The sequence below is a fragment of the Schistocerca americana genome, chromosome 8 (genome assembly GCF_021461395.2).
Source record: "Schistocerca americana isolate TAMUIC-IGC-003095 chromosome 8, iqSchAmer2.1, whole genome shotgun sequence".
In the NCBI taxonomy this organism is placed as follows: domain Eukaryota; kingdom Metazoa; phylum Arthropoda; class Insecta; order Orthoptera; family Acrididae; genus Schistocerca; species Schistocerca americana.
This window is the reverse complement of record NC_060126.1, coordinates 302,533,224-302,547,811: the sequence shown is the minus strand read 5'-3', so window position 1 is coordinate 302,547,811 and position 14,588 is coordinate 302,533,224. Positions and strand designations below refer to the sequence as shown.

General features: G+C 38.5%; 1 pseudogene; it reads left to right on the top strand.

Moving 5' to 3' along the window:
* The first annotated feature begins 10,408 nt into the window (after nt 1–10,408).
* On the top strand, nt 10,409–10,526 carry LOC124546327 (annotated as a pseudogene).
* Nucleotides 10,527–14,588: the final 4,062 nt, after the last annotated feature.

The following is a 14,588-nucleotide window of genomic DNA, read 5'->3' as shown; positions in this document are numbered from 1 at the left end:
TAGCCTTTGGTAACTGTTATCAATTTCGGAAATTACCGTTTGGACTTAGTATATCTTCTTGAGCATTCATTCGTAGTTTAAACGAAATTTTACCTGTTTATCTTCGTGACAGTATTGCTTCATATGTTGACGATATTCTTATTGTTAAATGTTCTTGGAGTGAGCATAACAAAACTTTGGATTCATTATTACGTATTATTGCAAGAGTTGACATTACAATGAACTTGAAAAAATCTGAATTTGGTCGTTCTCAGGTGAAATTTCTTGGTCATATTATTACTACATAAGGTATTCTTCCTGATTGAGAGAAACTAGACGCTATTCGTTATTATGCTCTTCCTACTACAAAACGTGATGTTCGTAGTTTCCTTGGTGTCTGTAATTTTCTTAGACGCTTTGTTAGAGTGGACAATTTGGCCACACCTCGTTTATGTGAACTATCTGAAAAGAATTCTAATTGGTGCTGGGATGAGGAAGCTCAATCAGAATTTGAACAACTTCGTGATGCTTTAGTTGCTGCTCCGCTTCTTTCACATCCGGATTTATCTAAAGATTTTTGTTTGGCGACGGAGTCATCATTACAAAGGCCTAGGTGCACACTTATTTCAAGAGATAGAAGAAAACGACGTTGTAGTACAGAAAACTATTGCATTTGGAAGTCGTGTTCTCTCTAAATCAGAAAAGAATTATTCGATTACGGAACTTGAAGCCTTGGCTGCTGTTTGGGCTTTCACAAAGTTTCGCAAATTTTTGTGCGGCAGACATACTAAGGTTTACACCGATCATCGAGCTCTGGAATTTCTTATGTCAACAAAATTAACACATGGAAAATTGTCACGATGGGCGCTGTATCTGCTGGAATTTGATTTTAGTATTGTTTACATACAAGGTTCTTCAAATATTATTGCTGATGCTTTATCACGTGCACCTATTGGTTTGAAACAAAGTCCTGAGGAGGACAGCAAAGAAAACAATTATTGTTTGATGTATATTCAAGGTGTTGCGTTTGAAAATTTCGTTTCGTCATCGCTCCAAGACATCGCTAAGGAGCAAAACAAGGATCGAATATGGAAGGACATTAAGGAGAAGTGGAGGAGAAAGGGAAGCGTAGCGATTAGACAGTATTATTTAGTTCGCAATGATATTCTTTTTAAACGAAAATCGGTCGACAACTCTGTTTGGTTAGTTTGCATTCCTGATGGATGGGTTAATAAATTGTTTTGGTATACACATTTCAGTTATGCACACTTTGGTCCCAGAAAATGCCTTCATAAATTACGAGAAAATTGCTACTTCAGTAATATGGAAAAACGTATTCGATCTGTTCTTGCCAAATGCAAATTATGTCTAATGACTAAGCCGCCAACTATTTCTCAGAGAGCACCGTTGCTTCCTATCATTCCAGCGAAATTAAAGGAGATGGCTGCAGTCGGTTTGTTCGGTCGAGTGGTTCGTTCTACTAATGGTTTTGCGTACATTTTGGGAAGCAGTGGAACTGACATCAAAATATGTGTGTTTTACACCTTTACGCAAAGCAACAGCTCGCTCAGTATCTAATGCTTTCATCAAATATTTTATTAAAGAGCTGGCTCACGTTGCTAAGGTTATATCAGACAATGGATCACAGTTTCGCTCTAAAATTTGGCTTCATACTCTACAGCGTCCTAAGATTAAATCAATTTTCATTTCACTTTTTCACCCTCAATCTAACGCTTCAGAGAGATGGATGAAGGAAATCAATAAATTGTGTCGACTTTATTGTCATCAGAATCACTGAACGTGGGGTCAGTATCTTCATATTTTTCAAAACATTCTGAATGAACTCTCTAATGATTCAACTTCTTTACCGCCTATATTGGTATGAAAAAATAAAGCACCGACAAATCGCATTTCTGAAATCGTTCCTTTTCCGCCTTCATGGAAACTGCGGCATTCTGAAGTTGTCAACCTGGCTCTACATAATATTGCATCAGCGGCTGCTAGAAGAGAGAAATCAGCTACACGTCCTGGTCGTTTAAAAACCTTGTCAGTTGATCAAAAGGTGTTAATTAAGTCTCACTGTTTGTCTCACATAACGGTCCATATAGAGTTCGCAAAATTATTCATGATAACACTGTCAAAGCAGAAACTCTTAAATCTCGGCGCTCTAAGGGAATACAACATATATCGAACGTTCAAATTATTGTGGAATGACATACTTTTGAGAAACTAACAGTCACACGTAAACACGCAGAGAATACAAGGCTACCGCGCCGTGTACTGGCGGTGGCACATACTCAAAGCAGTAGTGAAGTCTGTGCGCCGCACAAGGCAGTCGTTGACTGCAAACAATTACTTCCTAAGTCACACGTACCTACAGCTGATCGAGCGCTCAGTGCGAATGCACTGACAACCGTAAGAAAATACACAGTCTGATATTTCCGATTAAATTCAGTATAAAGCTACAGTGACTTGATAAATTATGTTATTAACGTTCAGGTTTTTTCAGGATACAGTTGTATAAAATATTTAAGAACTTCAGTTAAATTCTGTTTGTGTCCGACTTTAAGAGGACTTACTATCGATAAAATTTCAGGAAGAATGTAATTTCGAAGAAGAAAGTAATAATCTAAAAAGGTAACTATTAATTGAGTTTATTTGTCAGGTAACATATTTCCACTTAGGTATGTACTTTAGACGTAATTTTCTGCTCGCGATTACGTGATTTATACTTTGTGTTAACTGATTTTGACAATGACTGATTAATGAACAGGGTTGTTACTTATGTATATTACGCATGGCTTGGCTGCACTGCTTTTTCACTGATGTCACATTTTTTTTATTATGTGCCTGCTGTGCTTATTTATTTAAATTATAATTGTCACCTGATTAGTTGTGCTGATATGGTTATGTATGTAAGTTATACTTTGTGATTTATCTGCTAACGCCTTCATGTTTACTTATTAAGATTATATATGAACATTTATTTGCTTATGCTGATATGATGCTAATGACCTGTTTATTATGTAGGATATATATTTGCTGCTTTGTGTATGGATTCCATATTTGCACATTTCTGTTTTGTTGTCATAACTACTCTTTAATTTGGTATATAGAAATGCTGATATACGGTGTAGGAACACGGAGTTTAGGTCACATTATGGTATTAATTATAGATTGCTCGCTTGGCAGAGACTCGTTATAGGGATTGTGCTACATCCACTTGTTAACATTCTGTTCTCTACTGGTCTATTTACTCGCTATTGCATGTTTTGCTCACGCTCAGTGCCTTATATTTTAAGATAAGAAAATGAACTGCTATTATTCTACGAACGACATTGGTACAAGAAACTTCATTGAAGTCACATGAGCTGGAGGTTTTATGGAAGCTGTATAAATTTATGCTAACAGAAAGAAAGCTATCGACATGACATACCAACACCAGGTTTAGACCATTGACAGTTATTACACTGCATTCTTCGTGAGCAATTGAAATAGCAAGTAACACTTGACACAAGAAATACTCCACATGTTTGCTTCTGTTTTGCCATGATTCTTGAAGTGGTGTACACACTGTGAAATATAACAATCATTAGCACTCCATACTCATACTTACTTACTGAAAGTTATTCAAACTAAAGGCTGTTGGAGGTCATGTATGCATTTCTTTTATTTAATGATGGACAAGATAACCAAAATGTATTTTATAATTCATAATGAGTAGAAGATTTTGGTCAGATGAATTACACATAGGTTGTGTGTGGACACTGTATCTTCGGATTGTATGGAATGATGAATTGAAGTTTGCACTACGATTTTATCTGTACTTGTTCGAGGACACTCACTAGAGGAAAGAGTTATATGGAAGTGAAATGATATTGGCGATAAGGTTTCTTTGTATCGACGTATTGAAGAGGTATTATAGAGGTACGAAGATTGTGTGAAGTTGATGATTATTGGAGTTTTGGTGGACAAGAGGTAAGGTAAATGATATTGACGATAAGATTTATATGTATCGACGTAAGAGGTATTATTGAAGTATTAAGTTTATGTGGTGCTGATGATTATTGGAGTTTTAGTGGATGAGAAGTAAAGTAAGTGCAGAGGATATTATTTTTTTTTAGTTGGTTTATATGGAACAAGGAGGATGAAGATGGCGGACTAGTACACTCAAGTGGAAGGAAGATCGTCTACACACACACTTTGCTAAATCAATAAGTAGTATATAAATAAATAAATATATATGTATATATATATATATATATATATATTTTTTTTTTTTGGAGAGAGGAAATATTTGCATAACTTGGCACAATGACAGTTGTTCAGCAACTGTACATTTGATTTGGCTTGACAAACATTGGTCTTGACAGGATGACTATGACGTTGACTAACTATTATTGACTGTTATACACTGCTGCCACTACTAATTGATACACATGTTGAATATCAAATTTTTGACAGAATTGCATTTACACAGTTAACACTATTCAATTAGAAAGATGAGTGAGTGTGTTTTCCTTTCCTAATCCCAAATAATTGGTACCGACCTACCTCCTAAATATTATTTTACTTGTTTGTTGTGGCTTGCACTGACACCCATAAATATTATAGGTTTACTGATATTTGTGTATTTATAATAGTTAATATGAAAGTTATCTGATATCATATGTGTGTTTATTATAATTTGCATGTTTAGTGTAAGAGCATTGATAATAATTTTGTAAAAGCAATAGTGTTTGCACTTTAACTTTTGTTCGTGCTTGCACATATCATCATTGATGGGTGCCACTTTGAAATGTTTAATTTATGCTGATAAACTCTGATGAACTGTTTGATTTGTGATAGTGAATATTATGGACTGTTACCTGCACTTGTTTAACATTATGGGTGCCACTTGGAAATGTTTAATTTCTGCTGATAAAATGTGATGAACTGTCTAATTGGTGATCGTGAGTACTATGGACTGTTAACTGCATTTGTTGAACATTGATGGGTGGCACTGATGGAACTGCTTCTACTGAAATGATGTCACTTGTTGGTGTCTACACCTGTTCAACATTGCTGGGTGCCACTGATGGAACTGCTTCTACTGAAATGATGTCACTTGTTGGTGTCTGCACCTGTTCAACATAGCGAAGTGTGCTATTTGTTTATTGAACTATTGAAAAAATTTAATGTGAATATTTGCGTAAACTGATTTTTTGTGTATTTACTGTTTACGAAATGTTATGAGACTCTTACCTATACCTATTCGTCATTGCTGGTGCCATTGATTGGATGATACTTGTGTAAACTATTATGTAAAATCACATGTATGCAAGCATTTGTATTCCTTACTGTGTTTTATATATTAGGTTATTGAAGGGTCAGTGCAAAGCCAAAATTTATTTAGTTATATGATATTTACTTATTAATATTATCTTTTATTTTTGTCTGTATTTTTTTTGGACGAATTTGGTGGTATATTCACCACCAATGCTGGCAAAAATACCATCAAATTCTAGCCCGTGGAGGAGGGGCATATGAAAGATGGCTACATTCGGTCACAGTGCCAGAGATTTCGCCAAAGAGTATGATTGCACCCCCTCCACTAGGGCAGTTGTAGTTCAGAGGTTGCTGTGGGCAGTGCTTTTTGAGAGGATGTCGATGGCAGCACTAGTTGAGAGAATGTCATGTGAAGTTGGTCTGTTGGGCGAGACAGCTGATGCTGTTCGATTGGGGATGTTGCAATGATCACAGTGTATTTTTCGTCAATATATATGAAAGTAACAAAAAAAAATTTATTTCTAATTTCCTAAATAACAATGCCTCTTGGTCACAGGTTCAGTCAACATAGCATCTGGCTTGTGTTCATGTATTAGACTGTAATTCTGGCTTCTATATGCTATTATATATATATCTGGTTTTTTTATTACTACACTGTAAATGGTGTTTAAAATATCTTGTCGTATTGAGAAGAAGAACCGTGCCACATATGTACGTTGAATCACACTTCCACACACAGAAGAGTTACATTAATGCAATGTTGTTTCGTAGCTTTTATAGCTGTTGGGGACTTAATTAATCAATTGTGTTAACGAAAAATTCCCTTCATTCTTTATTGTTATTCACTGCAGTCAGATTGCGTACTAATACTACTCAGGTCCAACCAGTTACGAGACTTCGTAACAGGACATACAGCTACTAAGAAATATTTGCATTTTATTTAATTAAGACCCCATGCAGTTCTTGTCTTGGTATATATCGGGTGATCAAAATGTCAGTATAAATTTGAAAACTGAATAAATCACAGAATAATGTAGATAGAGAGGTACAAATTGACTAACATGCTTGGAATGACATGGGGTTTTATTAGAACCAAAAAACTACAAAAGTTCAAAAAATGTCCGACAGATGGCTCTTCATCTGATCAGAATAGCAATAATTAGCGTAACAAAGTAAGGCAAAGCAAAGGTGATGTTCTTTATAGGAAATGCCCAATGTGTCCACCATCATTCCTCAACAATAACTGTAGTCGAGGAATAATGTTGTGAACAGCACTGTAAAGCATGTCCGGAGTTATGGTGAGGCACTGGCGTCGGATGTTGTCTTTCAGCATCTCTAGAGATTTCGGTCGATCACTATACACTTGCGACTTCAGGTAGCCCCAAAGCCAATAATCGCACGGACTGAGGTCTGGGGATCTGGGAGGCCAAGCATGACGAAAGTGGCGGCTGAGCACACGATCATCACCAAACGACGCGCGCAAGAGATCTTTCACGAATCTAACAATACTTTTTTTTTATTCTAATAAAACCTCATATCATTCCAAGCATGTGTGTCAATATTTACCTTTCTGTCTACATTATTCCGCGGTTTATTAATTTATACTGGCTTTTTGATCACCTGAGATATATATATATATACAAGGGGGTGGACCTGGTCTAAGCACAGTTATTTCTGACTGAATATTATCTACTGAACAACGTTACATCAGTATTTCATCATTTGCAGGTTAACAATTATAGATATTAGTAGTATGTCTTAGGTTGTTTAGTATTTTCACGCAGAAGTGGCAAAAGCAAGCCGTTAATGAGTAATTTCCCCTGCACAGCAAGTCAGGTGTTGAAGTGTGACGCTTAGACGTAAAACGGTAACTCCGCACAGGCAGGCGTGGTCTACTTAGTGATGTAGCTATAACTGTACGCAAAAATATCAGGTAGTAAATTATCTGTTGTGTTCGTAGAAAGTCTGTTCGATACAGAGATAAATCAACAAACACATTAATGCGTGTACACACTAAAGTACCATGTATAAAAATATCTGCGCTTTTATTGGGTACGCCCTGTATACTCTGGTGAATGACACAGAACTTGAACCGTAAATATTGAAACCAAAAAACGAAAAGGAGGGTACATTATAATATCACTGGTGTTTGTTGCAGAGTTCTAGTCCGAGTCGTTTACAAGATATCCTGTTTTCAACTTTCCACACTGACACTTCTTTGTGCTATGGAACCTGCGTACTTGTTAGGTACGTTGTTGTTATTTTTGCTTATGTACTTGTGTGTTCCTTGAGTGCATTGCGAATAGCTAGTCAGTTAGTATGTGACAATCCAAGCAGAAGGCCGTCAGTGGACGATGGGATTTAGCATCGCAGAAAAGCCGACATGCTCATAGTGTATGGAGCGTCTACGAAGAATGCAGTTGGTTCTTATACGGTGTGTGCTTCAAGACATACCAATAGACGTCAACCATCTCGGCAGGTAATGATCAAGCTCTTCAACCAGTTACGTGAAAGTGATACTTTATATGATCGAGTGCTGAACAGTAACGCCTCCGAAATTTTTGTGCGAAAACTATTAAATCAATGAAAAAAATACCCTTTATTACAATTCTATTTCTTTGTTCTTCATGTATACATGTTTCTTTCTCAACATGGTCAACCTGGCGACGAATACGTTTCTCCCAGAGAGAGACCAGACTGTTGATACCGTCACTATACAATGCTTCACTTTGCTGACAGAGCCTTAACCTCACCTCTGTTTCCACAGTCTCATCACTATCGGAGTGAGCCCCTTGAAGACGTTCATGAAAATGGCTCTGAGCACTATGGGACTTTGAGGTCTTCAGTCCCCTAGAACTTAGAACTACTTAAATCTAACTAATCTAAGGACATCACACACATCCATGCCCGAGGCAGGATTCGAACCTGCGACCGTAGCGGTCGCGCGGTTCCAGACTGTAGTGCCTAGAACCGCTCGACCACGCCGGCCGGCTCAGATTTTCAATGTACAGTATACAGGATGTCCCTCCTAAAAGTCGTCAGGTGATTTTATGTCATATTTCGGCACACATTTCCAATTTTGTTTTTGTAACGTGAAGCGTGAGTCAACCCACACAATCATAGCTTGTCACGTTTTCATGCGACACCCATTTTCGGCGCAAAGCGCCATTTTCCCGTTACGAATGAAGTTATATTTAAAGTGGAATTTCCGTGTTCTTTCGATAATTACTGCAATGTTCAGATGAACTTTATGTGTTTAAAAAATGCCATCGAACAAAGGCAGCGAATTTAATATTGTAACTCTGTCACGCTGGTGACTTATTTAACCGCCTGGTCACCATTGTCGAGTGCTGGATGTACCATTCTTGCCCCGAGAGAGAGTAGTACAGCAAGCTGTGTTAACACGTGGATTCACCATCGGCTAGCTGATGCTGTGTGTTTTTTGTGACTGCCATGTTGTGGTGCTAACATGTTACGCTCATTAAGGGAAAACACCGAAGTATACTACGGAAAGCTACTGACGCGGTAACCGTGGGCTGTGAAGACGAACCGTTGCGGAAAGGTGTAGAAGATGTCGCTTTATTACCATACATTAGCTCAAGTCATTTTGTACATGACCAGTCCAATAGGTAACTTACTTTGATTATCAAATTTTGCCTTACAACATCAAGGTTCATAGTCATAGTTTGATAGTTTTGATGTGATAATTAAAACTTTGTGACTACACCTCGTACTTCGCCAATGGGCTCACCATTGGCGGGACGTAAAACCTGAGTGTATTATCTTTCTTTCAGCACTGCCTTCGGCTCATATTTATCATCTGTGTGACTCTCAGAACGTGGGTGAGCTGTTAACAATACTGACTTGCTCAAGTATCTAAACCTTGTACTTATCTACTACTGATAACGCGAAACGGGGGTAATTATACTCCATTTACATATCTCCGTAACCTTATTTACCTCAGTAGAAGGGCTGCAACGTGCTGATAACCACTCTTTATCGAGAACGTTGACAGTTCATGTTCCACTGCCATGAGCTCTTAAATGTACTGAAACGAGGGAAATTGTGTACACGTGCAAACAATAGTACTCTTAGCGACATGCGTATTGTTCGTTCAGTCTTTCTTAATCGTACAATCATCTCATCTCTTGTTACTCAGAAAATGGGCTTTTTACAGCAAGTCAAATCACATGGCTTTCACTATTTTCATTGCTTAGGTGAAACAACAACATTGACGTGACTGGTACCTAATCGAAAATACTGACGTATTTCATTATTCTGTTCCGGTGTTCCAGGGGTTAAATGCGCGTCTGGAAAACTGATACGTCACAGAATCGAATCGCAACAGGACCACGGAACATTTTGTTCTTTTTTTAATCTATCCTTCACCTCCTTATGATGTGAATATTTTATTTTTTATTGGTGGTAGTCAAAATGTAAAAAATCGCAATTGTCACAAAGTCGTGTATTCAGTCCGATGCCCATTCTATAATGAACACGGAAATTTATACATATATTAGAAATACACACATAACACACAATGAACAATAGATAACTTTCCTAAGGTAATCGGTCTCCGTTTCTCACAGACTCGCACCAACGACAACTTCACTTCTCCCTGTAACAAGTGCACCCCACGACTAGCTGCCGGAACGGATCACTTCTTCGGGCAATGTTGGTGTCAACTCAGCAACGCACGAAGTTATTCGGGCTGTTCATGTCTCTCCTTATTTTACGAATGTTATATTGTTTTGATATGCATAAGAACTAGCACACCAATGAGAGACATTGATGTTTGGTTTAGTTACTACATAATAGGAAAAAGTGTTATAACTATAGGATAGTGTACCTAGGAAAACATAATGCGTTTTTGAAGGGCCAGCCGGTGTGGCCGAACGGTTCTAGGCGCTTCAGTCTAGAACCGCGTGACCGCTACGGTCGCAGGTTCGAATCCCGCCTCTGGCATGGATGTATGTAATGTTCTTAGGTTAGTTAGGTTTAAGTAGTTCTAAGTTCTAGCTGACTGATGACCTCAGATGTTAAGTCCCACAGTGTTCAGAGCCATTTGAGCCAGTTTTAGCCTGTCTTCAGTCTAGGGATTAATTATAGAATCACACGAAGGAGACCGCCATAATTTTCTACTATTTAGGTTGTTGTTGAGGGCAACGGCCTTGCCACAGTAGGTACACCAGTTCCCGTCAGGTCACCGAAGTTAAGCGCTGTAGGGCGTGGCTGGCATTTGGATGGGTGACCGTCCGGGCCACCATGCGCTGTTGCCATTTCTCGGGGTGCACTTAGCCTTGTGATGCCAATTGAGGAGCTACTTGCCGAATAGTAGCGGCTCCGGTCAAAGAAAAACCATCATAACAACCGGGAGAGTCCCTCCTATCCGTGCCGGCCGGTGTGGCCGTGCGGTTAAAGGCGCTTCAGTCTGGAACCGCGCGACCGCTACGGTCACAGGTTCGAATCCTGCCTCGGGCATGGATGTGTGTGATGTCCTTAGGTTAGTTAGGTTTAATTAGTTCTAAGTTCTAGGCGACTGATGACCTGAGAAGTTAAGTCGCATAGTGCTCAGAGCCATTTTTTCAACCCTCCTATCCACATCTTCATCCGAGGATGACACGTGGGTCGGATGGTTCCGATGGGCCACTTGTGGCCTGAAGTCGGAGTGCAGGTTGTTGATACACATGAGGTCTCCCATTTCTGCATCGTTTCTAAATACACTGGCGGAAAAAATTGCAACACCAATGTCAAACTGGCAAGACAACAAGTCGAATGACAAGACTGACGTACAGATTTCCAATCATGGTGCTTAGGATAATCACGAGAGTGCTCCTGCTGTAACAGTAAATCGCACCCCTGATCTTAACTCCAGGTGTAGGTCCAGTATGTCTACCAAGTAGACAGGTTAGTTGCCATCTCTCAACTCGCCTCCTCCTAGCCAACACACGGCCAACAATGGCTTCGAGGCAGAACCCGCCTTCATCAGAAAAGACAACAGACCTACACCAGGCCCTCCAATGAGCTCTCGCTGGAGGCCACTGAAGTGGCAAATGGCGGTCGTTTGAGGTCAGTGGAATGCACGGTACAGGACATCTGGCTCGGAGCTGTCCCTGAATTAATCAGTTTGTAACAGTTCCTTCTGTCACCGTGGTGTCAACTGCTCAGACAGCTGCTGCAGATGCAGTAAGATGTGCCAGAGCCATATATAGAACACGATCGTCTTCCCTCTCTGTAGTGTCAAGTGGTCGCCTCGAGCTCGGTGTTCTTGCGACAGCACATTCGCATGACGACCGCTCCAAGCAGTCATGTGCAGTGGCCACATTCCTGCCAAATCTTCTTGCAATATCACAGAATGAATATCCAGCTTGTCTTAGCGCTATTACTCGACCCTGTTCAAGTTCAGTGAGGTGTTGATAAAGGCGTCCTTGTCACCTTAAAGGCATTCTTGGCTAACATCAACTAACTACGTCCAATCTCGCAGACACCTTAAGCTAACAGCTTATTTAAAGCAAGCCTGATTTTCATTCTCATAGTTACTAGCGCCGCTCTGATGCGGCTGGAGTGAAATTAGAATATACATCACCTTTCGGATGTAGAAAGACGTCGATCAACTCTCGTATTCGTAGCACAACATCTTATTGGTGTTGCGATTCCATTTCCGTCGGTGTTTTGACATCCCAGGCATTTAAGGGCTCTGTAATAACTTAAAGCGACGTTGAATATATTGTTACTTCTTCAGGTGCAGAATTTTGTAGCAGGTAATCATTGCCGTTAGAAGCATTTGTATAACATGTGAACAGTTAAGCGGTAATTCGTCGGTCGTGCACTATCTCGAACCTTTAAAAAGAAGATAATTAACCATGCAACATGTAACACTTGCTAATTGGCCGATTTACCTTAAAGTCTTCGCAATATTAGTAGTTTTGAAAATGGAAATTTGTGTTCCTCTCCAGTAGCTTCTATTTCAAAATATGTTTAGCTGATATTTCGTTTTTGATAGTAGTTCTGTTTAATTTCATTCTACTTATTTATTGTAGAGGTGTAGTAGAGTAATGGTGTATCAGATGGACAGTTAAATACAGTATTGACAAGATATCTCGATTACAATGCTTTTAAATTTCAATCCAGTATTTCTTTCAACGTTCACGACCATGTTGTTCCTTGGAACGTATTTTCACGTTCGGCAAAACCTTAATTTTCTGTAGTAATTTTTGTAATTGCAGGAAACGACTACAGCACATTTAAAATGGGATAAAAAATATAGCGTATTAAAGTAGAGTCTAGAGCCGAAACTCTGACATGTGTAAGAAGTGCAAGACTTCTATGTAATTTATATATGAATGACATACTGAATATTCTTTTTCAAAACAGTTTCTCCTCATGTAACGTGTCCTTAAGATGTCGTATACTGACTGTTGGTTGGCCCTGTACTGCGCATGAGAACAATGTCGTGAAACTAAACTTTGCTCTTAGTAAAATGCAGGATTTGAATAATGAAAATAGATCTAATTACATCCCAAAAGAAACTAATTGTGTGTTCAACGACTACTGTTTAACTGAAAATCAGTAATGAAGTACTTTATGAAAGTTGCGTAACATAAAATGCAATGTCTGACTTGAGGTATACACAGAATGAAACTCTGCTCAGCTCCGAAGAAAGTGAATGTTTAAGATTATCTTCACTATTCACTGTAAAGTAATCTGCTTATTTTGCACAACACCTGAAAGTTCTGGCTACGTACCGTTTCCTCACGAAAATGCAAAGTGAGATATACTAAATCAGCAAATACAGAAGCTAAAAAAAGAAAAATAATCTACTGACAGCTAAATGTTTCTTTGCTAAGACTCTAACAATTATTAAATTCACTCATTACAAAAATTACCGACATTTAAATCAGTAGCGTTATTTGTTACATAATGAATACAAAGAGATTAAATTAACACTAATAATGAAAATTTTTAGTTAGCTATGGGACAAAGGTTCCTTCATTTAATACTTCTGACAAGCAAACATTTAACTCTGGTGTGGACTGGTTACATAGAAAGATTCGTTCACAAATCTTCTCTCTCCACACATTCAAGAAAATATTTTTACACATAACTTTTCGTCCCCATAATAAAATATTCAAGATGATATCTCATAGATTCACAGATATCAGATCTCCTTCTCTGAAACTCAACTGCACGCTGCTATGCTACTAACAAAAACGCCCAAGCGCCGCACAGTTGATTGACTACCAAGCGCACCACAAATTACATTAAACACAGTGTCAAGGATTTTATCCACCACCCGTGCACCGCGCTGATGCATCTTTGTCACCGAACAGTAAAGGTGAATTATTTACAGTGGCAGAAAACATATGAAAACCTCACACACGGTTCAACATTGTCTACACTTTGGCGCAGAAGCTATACACAAGCAAACAATCAGTCGTAGCATGTTCTGCTGGTTCCACGTCAGCTAGACTTAGGGACTCAATGGATGGTAGTGCCTTATTCAGACAGACACTTGGCAGTTTTCCTTACTCACAAAAATTGATCAACAATTATCTGTAACGTCGGCTGTCTGCTGTAGCATGTAAGTTGCTCTGGATGAAAAACAAAAAATAATCATGGCTCCAAGAACCACAATTGTTGCATCAAAGGTGTATTATAATAATCGTAATAAAACTAACTGTTATTATTATTATTGTTGATATAATGACTTCATCACGCAGGATTCAAGATGGGCTCTCTTCTTAGGAAATCGTTTTTCCTTATCGATTTTTTTTTCATTTTTCTTAAAAGCAACTGATGATAAGTCAGTTGTAGCTGTTTCGTCCCTGCAATTACATTTCTGTTCCACATGTAACTTTAAATACAGACAACACGTAATGAATACCTCCCTTACTCAATCACCCTTACAAACAGTGCAAATTACAGTCTTCCAAATAATTGTTAGACTTAACCTTTGTAACATGTCCTTCGATACTTCCCAACAAAACTCCTCTAGAGAGTAAGTTTCGTTACATTATTGAATTTCAGTTTTAAAACTAATACAGAAGGATTTTAATTGTGTTACTGACATTCATGGCCTTAGCTGACTTGAGCCTATTACACATATAGTATGCTTTCCCCATTCACTTATTTTTTAACTTACAACTTTTATTTTTAGGGTTTACTTCTCGCTGACACATTCCGTGGGTCTATAATGGTTCCCAAGTCTCTCTCTTTCTATTGCCAACACAAATTCTTACCTATATCAGCGTTACGTGATTCCTCTTACTTACAATTTATACGCCTAAAGGCGTAATAACAGTTTTATTACTTATCGACAGCCAGTACATAACACAATAAAT